General features: G+C 44.1%; 1 protein-coding gene across 2 annotated transcripts in view; it reads right to left on the bottom strand.

Moving 5' to 3' along the window:
• The window catches only part of E2F5 (E2F transcription factor 5), a 35,895-nt gene that overhangs the window by 9,389 nt on the left and 12,572 nt on the right, over positions 1-13,934 (bottom strand). The gene's annotated exons all lie outside the window — the stretch shown is intronic.

Raw genomic sequence — 13,934 nt, forward strand, 5'->3', positions numbered from 1 at the left:
AACTGTAAGAATCTTAAGTTGTGAATTCATGTCTCATTTCCCTCTTGAGAAGTAGCCAGAGCACTCTCAGCTCTGCGTCATCCGTAGCTACGGACTCACACACCAAAGCAACAGCTCACCAGGTATGAACCAGGTCACAGAGCTACTCTCGGTCACTAGGCAAAGAGCCATGAGATCTCGTTTATTTTTTTTTTTCTTTAAAATGGTGATTTATTATTATTAATAATAAATTATGTATTTATTTAGTGAGTTATTATTTATCTATTAAATAAAATCATCCTTATCATTCTTATTTCATCTTACATTGACTACATGGGTTCCCATGATCTGTATTGTCTATTCATAAAATAGTATAAGAATTCATTCTATAATTAACATAAAATCTATCCATTTTGGTGGATTACCTCACATATAATATACTTATTAATATCTACCTAATGTCTGCATTGTGGTTCAGTCGCTCAGTCTCCTCTGACTCTCTCTGACTTTATGGACTACAGCACACCAGGCTTCCTTCTCCTTCACTGTATCCCGGAGTTTGCTGAAAACTTTTCTTTTTGTCTGGATAGAAAGACATTTATTAAATATTGTTTACACTGAGAAACAGTTGTCAGAGACTACAGAAGAAGCCTGCCAGCTACATAGATGTTCAGAAATACTCCTTTTCTCCATATTTTGGGTTAAGTCTGGGACAATACTTGTCAGCATAAAATGGGGCTGTCCTGCTCCAACTGTCCACAGTGGGCTGAATGCCTGTGTACCCAGAGTCGATATACTGTAACTTAACTGTGGCGTGATGGTATTTGGTGCTGTGGCTTCGGGTGATTAGGTCAAGGAACCCCATGCATGGACTCTGTGCTCTCAGGAGATCTCAAGTTTAGTTCAAAATTTGTGAAAAGTATCTCATTTACAGTTTATTTGTTGTTGTTCAGGCACTAAGTCATGTCCAACTCTTTGTGACCCCGTGGACTGTACCCTGCCAGGCTCCTCTGTCCATGGGATTTCCCAGGCAAGAAGACTGGAGTAGGTTGCCATTTCCTTCTCCATTATTATTTATCACTGCTTAACAATTACAACTCCGGGAGTTGGTAATGGACAAGGAAGCCTGGCGTGCTGCAGTCCATGGGGTTGCAAGGAGTCGGACACGACTGACTGAACAATTACAAAATTGAATCCCTGATTCCCAAAACGAAGTATCATTTCTTAAAAATCTATTAAAGCATATAAACATACAAATGACCAAACTTAAAGAGGATCTCCAGGAGGCTTTTATTTTAGCAGCTGCATCAGCTGAAGTCTGGTTCTGGAGCTGGGCACACCAGCTCCAGATGCAACCCAGCCCTGCCACTTCCTGTCTTCAACTGGCTTCAGGCTTTTTAAACCTCATTTCCTTTTCATAAAATGGGATAACATATGCTGAATTGTGGGGGCTATGCAGGATAATCTTAGCACACTGTCCTCTAGGTAATTTATACTTAAATGTTGGTAACAGCCTCATCATCAAATACAGGTGGAAACAAGGGATCAAGGGTAAGAGTTGGCGTGGATATGGACCTATCATATTTTTTATGCAGGGTTTTAAAAAGTTGCATTAAATTCTTAATTTTATTAAGTAACCCAAGACCTTTGTATTCATAACCCCATACCACGAATCATCACCAACTTCATTCATTTCTTCAGCTCCCACGGGGTGCCAGGCTTGTTCTGGGTCTTGAGGATACAGTGGTGACAGAACAACAGCCCTGCCCTCAAAAGAGGGAGGCAGTGAACATGTATTAATGTAAGTATTCTCGTAGGAGGAACGCATGTAGGCCGGTACTGCATTTGACAGACTTTTCAGAGAAGGGCTCCCTGATAAAGTAGTCTGGACTGAAGACAGTGACCCCAGGAACACCTGGAAGAGGTGCGGGGGAGGACAGGTGGAATAGTAGCGGGGGGGGGGGGGGGGGGGCGGGCGGGAGGTGGGGCAGGGAGAGAGGAGGAGGGAGGGGAGAGACAGGGAGAGGGAGACAGAGATGACAAGGAAGAAAAGGCAGCAGGGGCCATGTCACCGGGCCTTCGTGCAGCCACTGTGAAGACCGGCTTTCCCCCCCACTGAAACAGAAAGCCACTGGAAAGCTCTGAGCACACGGGAACTTGACTCAATGTTTTAAAAGGTTCTCTGGTGGAAGCAAGGAAACCAGTGAGAAGGCAGCGGTGACAATCCATTCAAGAGATGGCCGTGGAGACTGAGAAATGGTGACATCCAGGATCTGTTTTGAAGGTACGGTAAGCAGGTGATACTGAGAAAGCAATTGACAGCGACTCTTCCCTTTTTGACGCAGGCAGCTGGAGACAGGAAGGCTGCAGGAGGGGCAGGTTTGGGGCGCTGGAAATCAGGAACTCTGCTCTGGCCATTTTGACACCCCAGGGGAGAAATCAAGACCACTGGATATGAGAAGTGTGTGGGTTAAGGGAGAAGTCCCAGTGGAGGTACAGTATCAGGAGTCATCAGTAAGTAAGACATTTTAGGACACAGCCTGGCACCCACTGGATTCGCCTAGGAGGTGAGCATAGACACGGAAGACGTCTGAGGGCCAACCCTTGGGTTTGGCAGTGTTAAAGATCCAGGGAATGAGGAGCAGGCTGCCACTGAAGTAAGAAAAGCAGGGAGAGTGGGGTCTTGAAAGCCAAGAGCCAAGAAACAGTGAGTGTGTTAAGGGCTGCTGGCAGGGGGAGCCAGTTCACCGAGCCTGCATCCCTGGATTTGACTATGGAGACATCGTGGTGACCTTGCAGCCAGTTTTGACAGCAGCAGAGTCAAAAGCCTTCTTGGAGAGATTAAGACAAGAGTAAAGGAAAGTTGGAGTGGACAGCTCTTCTGAGGACATTTATTGGGAAGAGGAACAGAAGGGGGCAGCGGCTGCAGGAAACTATGGGGCCTCCCCAGGAAGTTTCCACTTTCCTTCATCTCTCTTTCCTTTTAAAAAGGGAACAATTTCCACACGTGAGGATGCTGAAAGGAATGACCTGGTCAAGGGGGGAGAGGGATAATTTGTGATGCAGGAGAGAGAAGGGACAGCCACCAAAGAGACAGTGGAAGGTGGGCAGCGGGGGACGTGACCAGATGAGCGGAGGCAATCAGCCTTAGACAGTAAGAGGGCACACTACCAACCGGAGCTCTGCAGGAGCGCGCGTGTGCAGGACGGTAGATGTGGTGAGAGGTTACAGGGAGGCAGACGCGGTGAAAGGTTACATGACAGTAAATGAGGTGAGAGATTACACGACGGTAGATACGGTGAGAGGTTACACGACACAAGATAGGGTGAGAGGTCACACGGCGGTAGACACGGTGAGAGGTCACACGATAGTACATACAGTGAGAAATTATGACAGTGACATGTTGAGAGGTTACACTACAGTAGATACGGTGAGCCATTACACGACGGTAGATATGGTGAGCGGTTATATGGCAACAGATAACGGTTATATGCTAGTAGATATGATGAGAGGTTGTACGACGGAAGATAAGGTGAGAGGTTAGGCACCTCCTTCTGGGTGCTTTTCCTCCAGCAGAGAGAGGAGAGAGGTGGCTGAGAGGAGAAAGTGTGATCCTTGTCTAGGAGAGCCCAAGGTAGGCAAGCCTTGGAGCAGCAATGCTGGGCCCCACTAAGGCCCCGCTGGGCTCAGCCACTGGCATTTCTGGGCATGTCCCTGAGGCCCCGCAGAATGCCAGGATGTTGACAGGGGCAGGCAGAGAACAAAACAGGGGCGGCTTCATCCCATGCTGCCCTGTAGCACTGAATAAACACCCATGTGTCAAACGCATTAAATTTACTTTGAAAGTTTACATTTACTATTGTAACACCTGACCCGTAAGGGGAGCATAAGCCATAAAGGAAGCATCTACTAGATGCTTGAGTTTACAGAACAGACAGATAGACAGAACCCTTTGACACAGATTTCCCCTCCAAATATGAGATCTTTTTCTAAAAATCTCACCACCAGTGAACAAAGTGATATCCATAGTTTGAACAAAATAAGAGCTTGTGATGCTTTTAAGAGGTGGACAAGTCAAACAACCCGGAGAGCTGACAGAGATCACGAGTAAGTGCTAACAGGGCTTCACGGACGTTCTGGCCCCGCCCCCTCACTTTAGCAGATGACTCCAGTAAGACCCCTGCTAACTCGGGTCGGAGAGATGGGGGCTAGCTTTATTTGGGTTAGGATTAGTTGCAGCTCATTTGCTCAAGGATGTTATCCCCATGGAGCCTGACGCTGCGTTCAGAAGGGCTGACATAAACACGGTAACTACGGAAACGTCCTGTCTCTCAGGTTCTCCATCTGCAAAGCAGGAACTTCACTCTCCAGGACCACAATTGTTACCACGCGTGCACTCAGCGTCTTGGCTGCTGTGCTTCCGAGACTAGCATTACAGCGAGGAGGTCCAGATCCAGAAACCAAAACCGTGCAGCAGGAACACTACAAAACATCAATTAGCTACACACACACACACAAACATGCACAAGTGATGGGATCCTGAAAATAAGGTAGGAGGACCTCAAGTGATGCGTCAAGACGGCTTATAAAATATTTTAATGAGAATTTTTTAAAAACCTGAGCAAATTCATTTTCAACTGTATTCGATAATTATTTTGCTTTATCTCATGATAAGATTACTCATTTCAAACACTGTTAAAGATAATTGAGATGTAAAATGTTTGATTTCAACCCACAGTTAAGAACCATTTATAAGCCAGTAATGGGGTAATTGTGTAATAGGATCGTTCACAGATATTATCTAATTTAATGCTGACAACTGCTTTGTAAAGTAGGTATCATTCTCCCTGTTTTTTTAGGAAGCAGATTCAGAAGGCTAATGAACAGTCAGATGAAATTTGGCATTAATTATACATTTATGAAACAAATTCGTGGCAAAATATTTTCAAATGGGCTATCATTTTAAAAGACTTTAAATACATGTGGTGGACAGTCAAAAGTTCCCAAGCTATACAGATGCACTGAATAGCAATTCAAGTACCACTGATGGTTTCACTGAGAGTATAAAAATGGTCTGAAAAAGCCAAAAGATCTTCATTCCCATGTATTTATTTATTTAAAAATGATGACCAGAAAAAAAATTGTAAACATATTCAAGACTTCGAGACCATGGCTACCACCTTCTAGAATGAGGCTGAAAAAATGAAACAGTTCTGGAAAGTGAAGTGTTATAAGAGACTGAAAAAAGAGAGATTACTGAAGGTGGGGGCAAAAAGGACAGAGTTCCTGGAGGAGGCTGCTTTTCTGCTTTCAAGGCATCTGTAGCTGTTAAATCAATAAGGAAATTAAACACCACAAAATAACTTACTTACTTTAAGGATACAAACCGCTCCCTCCAGAACCAGCACTAAGCATCCAAGTGTTTTCAATCAGTGACCTTTTCCTGAAGGAATCTCTCCTTAAAAGTCTGCGGTGCTTTCGCTACCCCAAACTAACTGCTACTGTATATGATATTTTCAAGTGCACAAGCTTTAACTTTGTTCTAATTCTTAAAATGTTTGAACAGACTCTGCATAAGCTTTTCAAAAGAAGCTTAATTGTACTGTCTTACGCAAGTCACCAAAGAGTTCTCAAAAGGAAAAAGAAGACAGTTGATAAAATATCTATTTAAGTAGGAAAAGCCTGCTAAGACTCAGTTCTAGAGACTGCTCGCCCGAGTCCCCAGCTGCATGCTTTGAAATTCTCATGTATGTTATGTTGTTATACCAGGAACCAAACTAGGCAGCATCTGCTATTCTACCACCCGGCTCTCCGTCTGCACATTTTTTATAACCCTGATGGTTAGTCATGTATGGATGTGACAGCTGGACTATAAAGTAAGATGAGCGCCAAAGAATTGATGCTTTTGAACTGTGGTGTTGGAGAAGACTCTTGAGAGTCCCTTGGACTGCAAGGAGATCCAACCAGTCCATCCTAAAGGAGATCAGTCCTGAGTGTTCATTGGAAGGACTGATGCTGAAGCTGAAACTCCAGTACCCTGGCCACCTGACGCGAAGAGCTGACTCATCTGAAAAGATCCTGATGCTGGGAAAGATTGAAGGCGGGAGGAGAGGGGAGGACAGAGGATGAGATGGTTGGATGGCATCACCAACTTGATGGACATGAGTTTGAGTAAGCTCCGGGAGTCGGTGATGGACAGGGAGGTCTGGCGTGCTGCAGTCCATGGGGCTGCAGAGTCGGACATGACTGAGTGACTGAACTAATGGTTAGAAGTTAGGAACCGTAGAAGTGGCAAAGAAGTCAGGGCCATGGGCTAGGCTGTGAGATAGCAGTTAAGATGTTGAGATTAAATGAGTATATCCAAAACACTGAGCAGAGTGCCTTGCACAAGTATTACATCGTGTTAGTCATTATGACTATTATTGATTCAGTTTCTCACTTATAGTAAGAAAACACCCACCTTTGAAAAATGTATTATGGAATGTAAGGACCATCTTTATTTATCTGCAACTTTAATACTTCAGAACACAGTCAAGCACAATGAAGTAGAAGAAAGGGCTTGTGGAAAAGCAAAAATAGATGCCAAAAACTATATTTTACTACTCAAAAAGAGTTCGCTCATTTGGATCCTATTTATTCCTTTTCTATGATTCCTAATGGTGGGGCTATTTAATGTCAATGTGCACAAGAAAACTGGAAGTACCATCTAGGACACTGGTGAGGAACCGCAACAACCATCAAAGGATGTGGCAGAGATTATAGGAAGGATAAAAACTCACAAAGCAGACGACACTGAGGCCACTGGACACAGCAATAATCCACCACACTTAGAAAAGCTTTGGGGTTATCACCTCAAAACCTAAGGTGATAATCCTTAGGTTATCACCTAAAGGATACAAAGAATAATGTTCATCATGACTAATCTGAGTTACACCAAAACCAAGTGCAGTCTTTTCAGCTTTAAACTGCAGACACGTAATGGATTTTGGAAATTTTTCAAACCAAAATGGTTTAAATGTTCTTCTGTAAGAAATGTTATTAATAGACATAAACCCTTAGCTAATCAGAAAACTCCTGCTATGGACAAAAATCTTATTATCTAAAGGATAAACAATGGTTTCAGAATACCTGGACTTGTCACATACAAGGATACAGTAGTCAGATTTTAAAATGAACCTAAAAATCTCAAAGGGATTACAGTGCATGTGCCCGATGGCTGAGTTACACCCCATTTCCATGTCAGTTTCCTTCGTAACTGTGACTGGCAGCCTATTCCGAAGACTGATTAACCCCCACCCCCAAATAACTGCGATCTGTCTCGCACACACACATGTATATGCATCAAAATATCAAAAATTTCCTTCACCAAAAACTTCTAAATGTCAAATCTACAGAAGAAATTAAAATGAAAAGATAAAGATTTGAGTATTTCAATAATTAAAACTCACATATAAGAAAGCATTAAAACCACAAATTAAAACAGACAAAAGACACATTTCACACCCCAAAATTCACAGCCTTAAAAAAGTTTTCAAACTTTTAAAGAGTCAACAAAAGAATAAAGAAATGCAAATTGAAACAATGAAAATACACCTCTATACAAAGACTTGTACCTGAATAAAAGCCCAAATTTGGGAGCAGCAGGTGAATGGGTAAGCAAAGTGAAGTACAGCCACAAAACGAAATACCAATCAGGGACAGAAAGAAATGAACTACTAATATAGGTAACAAAAGGCGTGAGTCTCCAAAATGTCCTGCTGAGGGAAAGCAGCTCAAGCTGGAGTGCATTCTGTATGAGCACACTCCCGTGAAGCTCTGAGTTTTAATCCATGGAAAAGAAAACAGAGCGATGGTCCTCAGCGGGGTGTGGAGGTCGGGGGGTGGCTGGGAGAAGGCAAAAGGGAGCTGTTTGGGGTGATGGACATGCTCTACACTTGGCTGTGGTGGTGGTTACAGGTACAAGCCTTTGTCAGACTCACTGTATCGTACACTTAGAATGGGAGCAAAGAGTCAGACACGACGGAGTGACTGAACTGAACAAATCACACCTTTATAAAGCTGACTAAAAAAAAAAAGAGATATTATTATTCATCACCTTTCAAATCTCCAGAATATGAAAACATCAGAATACCCAGTTATCTACTTGGAAACAGCACTTACAATGTGCCGGGCACTTTCAGTGTTTTAAACGTAGAACTCCCTTTAGCCATTTGTATAATAACAACCATTGTCACCAATTTTGTAAAAGCAGAAAGTAAACTCAGTAACTTGCCCAAGGCCACTTAACATGGTAAATAGAGTCAGGATGTAGGCTCCCTGGTGGCTCAGACGGTAAAGAATGTGCCTGCAGTGCAGGAGACCTGTGTTCGATCCCTGGGTCGGGAAGATTCCCTGGAGGAGGCATGGCAACCCACTGCAGTATTCTTGCCTGGAGAATCCCCATGGACAGAGGAGCCTGGTGGGCTGACCTTTTAGCCACTAGGCTGGTCCTGATGTGGTGAGGGTTCCTGGTCATGATTATATGCTTCTAGTAGACTATAAGTATCATTTTTTTTGTAAAGCAGTTTGGCAACAGCCATCAAAGTTTTTTGCATTTTTAATATCCTTTGATCTAGTCATTGTTTAGATTATCAGAAGCAGAAATCATTCAAAATGTCTAAATGCCAAAAATGTTTCCTGGACATCTGTTGCTAAATCCAACGGATACTACAAAGTCTTGTATCCTCCGAAGCACTTGACTCTGGTTCCCTCTTTCCTCAAACACTGTTCCCTGGCCTTGCTGCCACCAGTTCACAGGTTTATTTCCTACTCGGTCTCGGGCTGTTTCCAAGTCTCCTTTTTCTTTGCTGCTCCTGGGCTGTGTTTTGCAGAATTCCACTTAGTCCTCTGTCCACTCTAAACCTCATAAACCAATCATTTCCAAATCAAACTGGTAACCCTGGTCTCTTCTTGGGCTCCAGATTCATAAATCCCACAGGTTGCTAAATATTCACTCAAGGATGGCCTGCAGGCATCTCACACATATCTAGAACTGAACTTCCCTTTGCTTCAAATTCCTTTTCTCTTTTTGTAACATCTAAGTGAAAATGACCACCATCCACTCAGATGACCACGCCATTACTCGGCAATCCTTTGCCTAGACTCAGTATCCAAGTTCTGTCCCTTCTACAACTAAATATTTCTTCACTTCTTTATATTTCCACTGCCTCTAGAGCTGACTCATTTGAAAAGACCCTGATGTTGGGAAAGACTGAAGGCAGGGGGAAAAGGGGATAACAGAGGATGAGATGGTTGGATGGCATCACCGACTCAATGGACATGAGTTTGGACAAATTCCAGGAATTGGTGATGGACAAGGAGGCCTGGCGTGCTGAGGTTCAGGGGGTCGCAAAGAGTCGGACATGACTGAGCAATTGAATTTAACTGAACTACCTTAGTTCAGGCCTATAATCATATCTAAATGACAATCACATTCTCTAAATTCAATAGTCATTTGATTTATAGCTTCTTAAATGTACCATCTCTTTCTCTAGCCTCTGGCACTTGCTACCCTGCTGGGAATGCCTTTTCATCTAAGTCAAATTTGATCACATCCATTCTATTTGTTAGAAGCTGATGACAATGCCAAAGAATGCTCAAACTACCGCACAATTGTACTCATCTCACACGCTAGTAAAGCAATGCTCAAAATTCTCCAAGCCAGGCTTCAGCAATATGTGAACCGTGAACTTCCAGATGTTCAAGCTGGTTTTAGAAAAGGCAGAGGAACCAGAGATCAAATTGCCAACATCCGCTGGATCATGGAAAAAGCAAGAGAGTTCCAGAAAAACATCTATTTCTGCTTTATTGACTATGCCAAAGCCTTTGACTGTGTGGATCACAATAAACTGTGGAAAATTCTGAGAGATGGGAATACCAGACCACCTGATCTGTCTCTTGAGAAATCTGTATGCAGGTCAGGAAGCAACAGTTAGAACTGGACATGGAACAACAGACTGGTTCCAAATAGCAAAAGGAGTAACATCAAGGCTGTATACTGTCACCCTGTTTAACTTATATGCAGAGTTCATCATGAGAAATGCTGGACTGGAAGAAACACAAGCTGGAATCAAGATTGCTGGGAGAAATATCAATAACCTCAGATATGCAGATGACACCACCCTTATGGCAGAAAGTGAAGAGGAACTCAAAAGCCTCTTGATGAAAGTGAAAGTGGAGAGTGGAAAAGTTGGCTTAAAGCTCAACATTCAGAAAACAAAGATCATGGCATCCAGTCCCATCAGTTCATGGGAAATAGATGGGGAAACAGTGGAAACAGTGTCAGACTTTCTTTTTTTGGGCTCCAAAATCACTGCAGATGGTGACTGCAGCCATGAAATTAAAAGACGCTTACTCCTTGGAAGGAAAGTTATGACCAACCTAGATAGCATATTCAAAAGCAGAGACATTACTTTGCCAACAAAGGTTCCTCTAGTCAAGGCTATGGTTTTTCCTATGGTCATGTATGGATGTGAGAGTTGGACTGTGAAGAAGGCTGAGCGCCGAAGAATTGATGCCTTTGAACCATGGTGTTGGAGAAGACTCTTGAGAGTCCCTTGGACTGCAAGGAGATCCAACCAGTCCATGCTGAAGGAGATCAGCCCTGGGATTTCTTTGGAAGGAATGATGCTGAAGCTGAAACTCCAGTACTTTGGCCACCTCATGGGAAGAGTTGACTCATTGGAAAAGACTCTGATGCTGGGAGGGATTGGGGGCAGGAGGAGAAGGGGACGACAGAGGATGAGATGGCTGGATGGCATCACTGACTCGATGGACGTGAGTCTGAGTGAACTCCGGGAGTTGGTGATGGACAGGGAGGCCTGGCGTGCTGCACTTCACGGGGTCACAGAGAGTCGGACACGACTGAGCGACTGAACTGAACTGAAATGATGACAGACTGGCTGAATCGGTCCATGTACTGTGTGTACACAGACCCTCACCTCACAGAGCACTTGGTCTGGAGGGGAACCACAGGCAAACAAATAAAGGAAGATCAATCCCGTTTGTGATAAAGGGTATTAAGAAAAAGAACAGGTAATTGAGAAAGAGAATAAATGGGAACCAACTTCAGCCACTTCAGATTAAGGGAGAAGAGTCAGAAAGTGCATCTGAGCCAGTCTCCTATTGCTGCTATCCCAAATTACCACTAATGTCAGACTTAATTTTTGGGGGCTCCAAAAGCACTACAGATGGTGATTGCAGCCATGAAATTAAAAGACACTTACTCCTTGGAAGGAAAGTTATGACCAACCTAGATAGCATATTCAAAAGCAGAGACGTTACTTTGCCAACAAAGGTCCGTCTAGCCAAGGCTATGGTTCTTCCAGTGGTCATGTATGGATGTGAGAGTTGGGACTGTGAAGAAACCTGAACGCTGATGCTTTTGAACTGTGGTGTTGGAGAAGACTCTTGAGAGTTTTCCTTGGACTGCAAGGAGATTCAACCAGTCCATCCTAAAGGAGATCAGTCCTGGGTGTTCATTGGAAGGACTGATGCTGAGGCTGAAACTCCAATACTTTGGCCACTTCATGCAAAGAGTTGACTCATTGGAAAAGACCCTGACACTGGGACGGATTGGGGGCAGGAGGAGAAGGGGACAAAGGATGAGATGGCTGGATGGTATCACCGACTTGATGGATATGAGTGTGGGTAAAGTCCAAGAGTTGGTGATGGACAAGGAGGCCTGGCGTGCCACGATTCAAGGGGTCGCAAAGAGTCGGACACGACTGAACTGAACTAAACCCAACACAGATGTATTATCGTACAGTTCTATAAACAGAAGTCCAAACATGACCCCCTGAGTTCGAGTCACGGCGAGGCTGTGCTTCTTCGGGGTGCTCTAGCGCAGACCCTGCCTCGGCTTCCAGTCTGCGGCACTCCTTGGCCAGTGGCTTCTCTCCTCCAGGGCTTCCCTGGGGACTCAGATGGTAAAGAGTCTGCCTGCAGTGCAGGAGAATCGGGTTCAATCCCTGGGTCTGGAAGATCCCCTGGAAAAAGAAACGGCAACCCACTCCATATTCTTGCCTGGAGAATCCCATGGACAGAGGAACCTGGTGGCTATAGTCCACGGGGTCCAACAGTCAGACACAACTGAAGCGGGTAAGTACATAACACAGTCACAGGTCCCAGGCATTAGGCCATGGGTATCTTTCAGGAGTCATATTCTATCTATCACAGCATCTAAGAAAACATTTACACTGAGACCACAGGGTTTAGAGAACTGGCCAAGGTGGGGCGGGGTGGGGGTGGGGTGCGGTGTGTATTTGTGTATGTGTGTCAAAATGCGCTCCAGGCAGAAGGGAAGTGGGGGGCAGTGTGTGTGTGTAAACATTTGCTCCAGGCAGAAGGGAAGGTCTGCTCCGGCATCCCTAAGGCAGAAGTAGAGGTGGAGGCCCCAGAAGGACTACGGCTGGAGGGCTGGGTGCTGGAAGAGGAGGGGGAAGGACACACGGAGGGTCCTGGGTCCTTGAGGCGCTGGGTGCTGCTCTAAGAAGAGAACCATCTGTTAGATGCTTATGTTGACTATAATAACATTCTTTCACGTCTGTGATTTCAGGCCAGTGATGGTAGACAGAAGTGAAGAAGTGAAGTCACTCAGTCGTGTCTGACTCTTTGCGACCCCATGGACTGTAGCCTGCCAGGCTCCTCCATCCATGGGATTTTCCAGGCAAGAATACTGGAGTGTGTTGCCATTTCCTTCTCCAGTGGATCTTCCCAACCCAGGGATCGAACCCAGGTCTCCCGCATTGTAGGCAGATGCTTTTACTGTCTAAGCCACCAGGGAAGTCCCTAAGGAGAACCACCTGACCTTAAATGCTCACACTTCATATGTGACAACAGCACCGGAGTCTCTGAGGCCCGTGGAGCCGGCTCGCCCCTCACTGCCCCCTGGAGCTCTGGGGCTCTCCCGTCTGTGGGTCCCGGGCTGAGCAGGGAGGCCACACCCCTCTGAGCCCTGAGAAGGGTCCCGTCTCCCTCCCTCTGCCCCACAGCTGTAAGCTCCAAGCTACTGAGGAAAGGGCCAGGGTACACACTGGTTAACTCATACTTACTTAATGAAATGGAAAAAAGCTAGAATCAACTTATATACCTATCTATAAGAATGGTGAGTTCTTGATGATAACTCTAAATTGAGGCTCTCAAAATTTATGTTTACAATTTGAGAAAATAAAAGTTACCACCTCAGCTATAAAAAGGTGTGACAAATTGGGGAAAACATTGAAAATTGAAAATAGTGGCTCTTGGGGTAGTGGTGTACTGGGTAGTTTTTATTCCAGACTATATTCATTTTCCCCAAGTTTTCTACTATTTGAATGCTATTTCAACAGATATACTTTAACTTTAAAAAGGTAAACCTCCCTTGTACAAACATATTAAGTTTAAGACAGAAAGGGAGATCCATGAACTAATAATTATGGAAATTCAGTCTTAAATGGCAAAATCTAAAAGAAATGTATTTATAAGACATATTTATCATAATAATAATGTAGAACACACGTCCAGACAAATGCACGTGTGATCCATGTTGCTATGCACTATTTAAACAGTGACTTTTACGATTCACCTTTGAATTATGATCTCCATCAGTTTATGCCATTGAGTGCACCTGATATTAAGGCAGACTTTCTCTGGAAATCAGTACTTTCACTCCTGATTTCTCTTTGCCTGGTATACCACAATTAAAAACTTTTGATTCCTTTCCTTTGTTGGTGCTTTTCTTGTAGACAACAGATGCCTGAATTTTTAACTACCTTACTAAGGAGAAAGCAACTGGATACATTCACATCCTGGAGAAACTAGTAGGTTTCAATTATTACTCATTTGATGTTTTCTGTGTATTATGCTTTCATGTATTTTATCTTTTGATCCGTTTAACAGATTTGTTAGGCTTTCTCTGTTATTTTTTTCCCTGTGAG

Source organism: Bos indicus x Bos taurus, chromosome 14 (genome assembly GCF_003369695.1).
Source record: "Bos indicus x Bos taurus breed Angus x Brahman F1 hybrid chromosome 14, Bos_hybrid_MaternalHap_v2.0, whole genome shotgun sequence".
Taxonomy (NCBI): domain Eukaryota; kingdom Metazoa; phylum Chordata; class Mammalia; order Artiodactyla; family Bovidae; genus Bos; species Bos indicus x Bos taurus.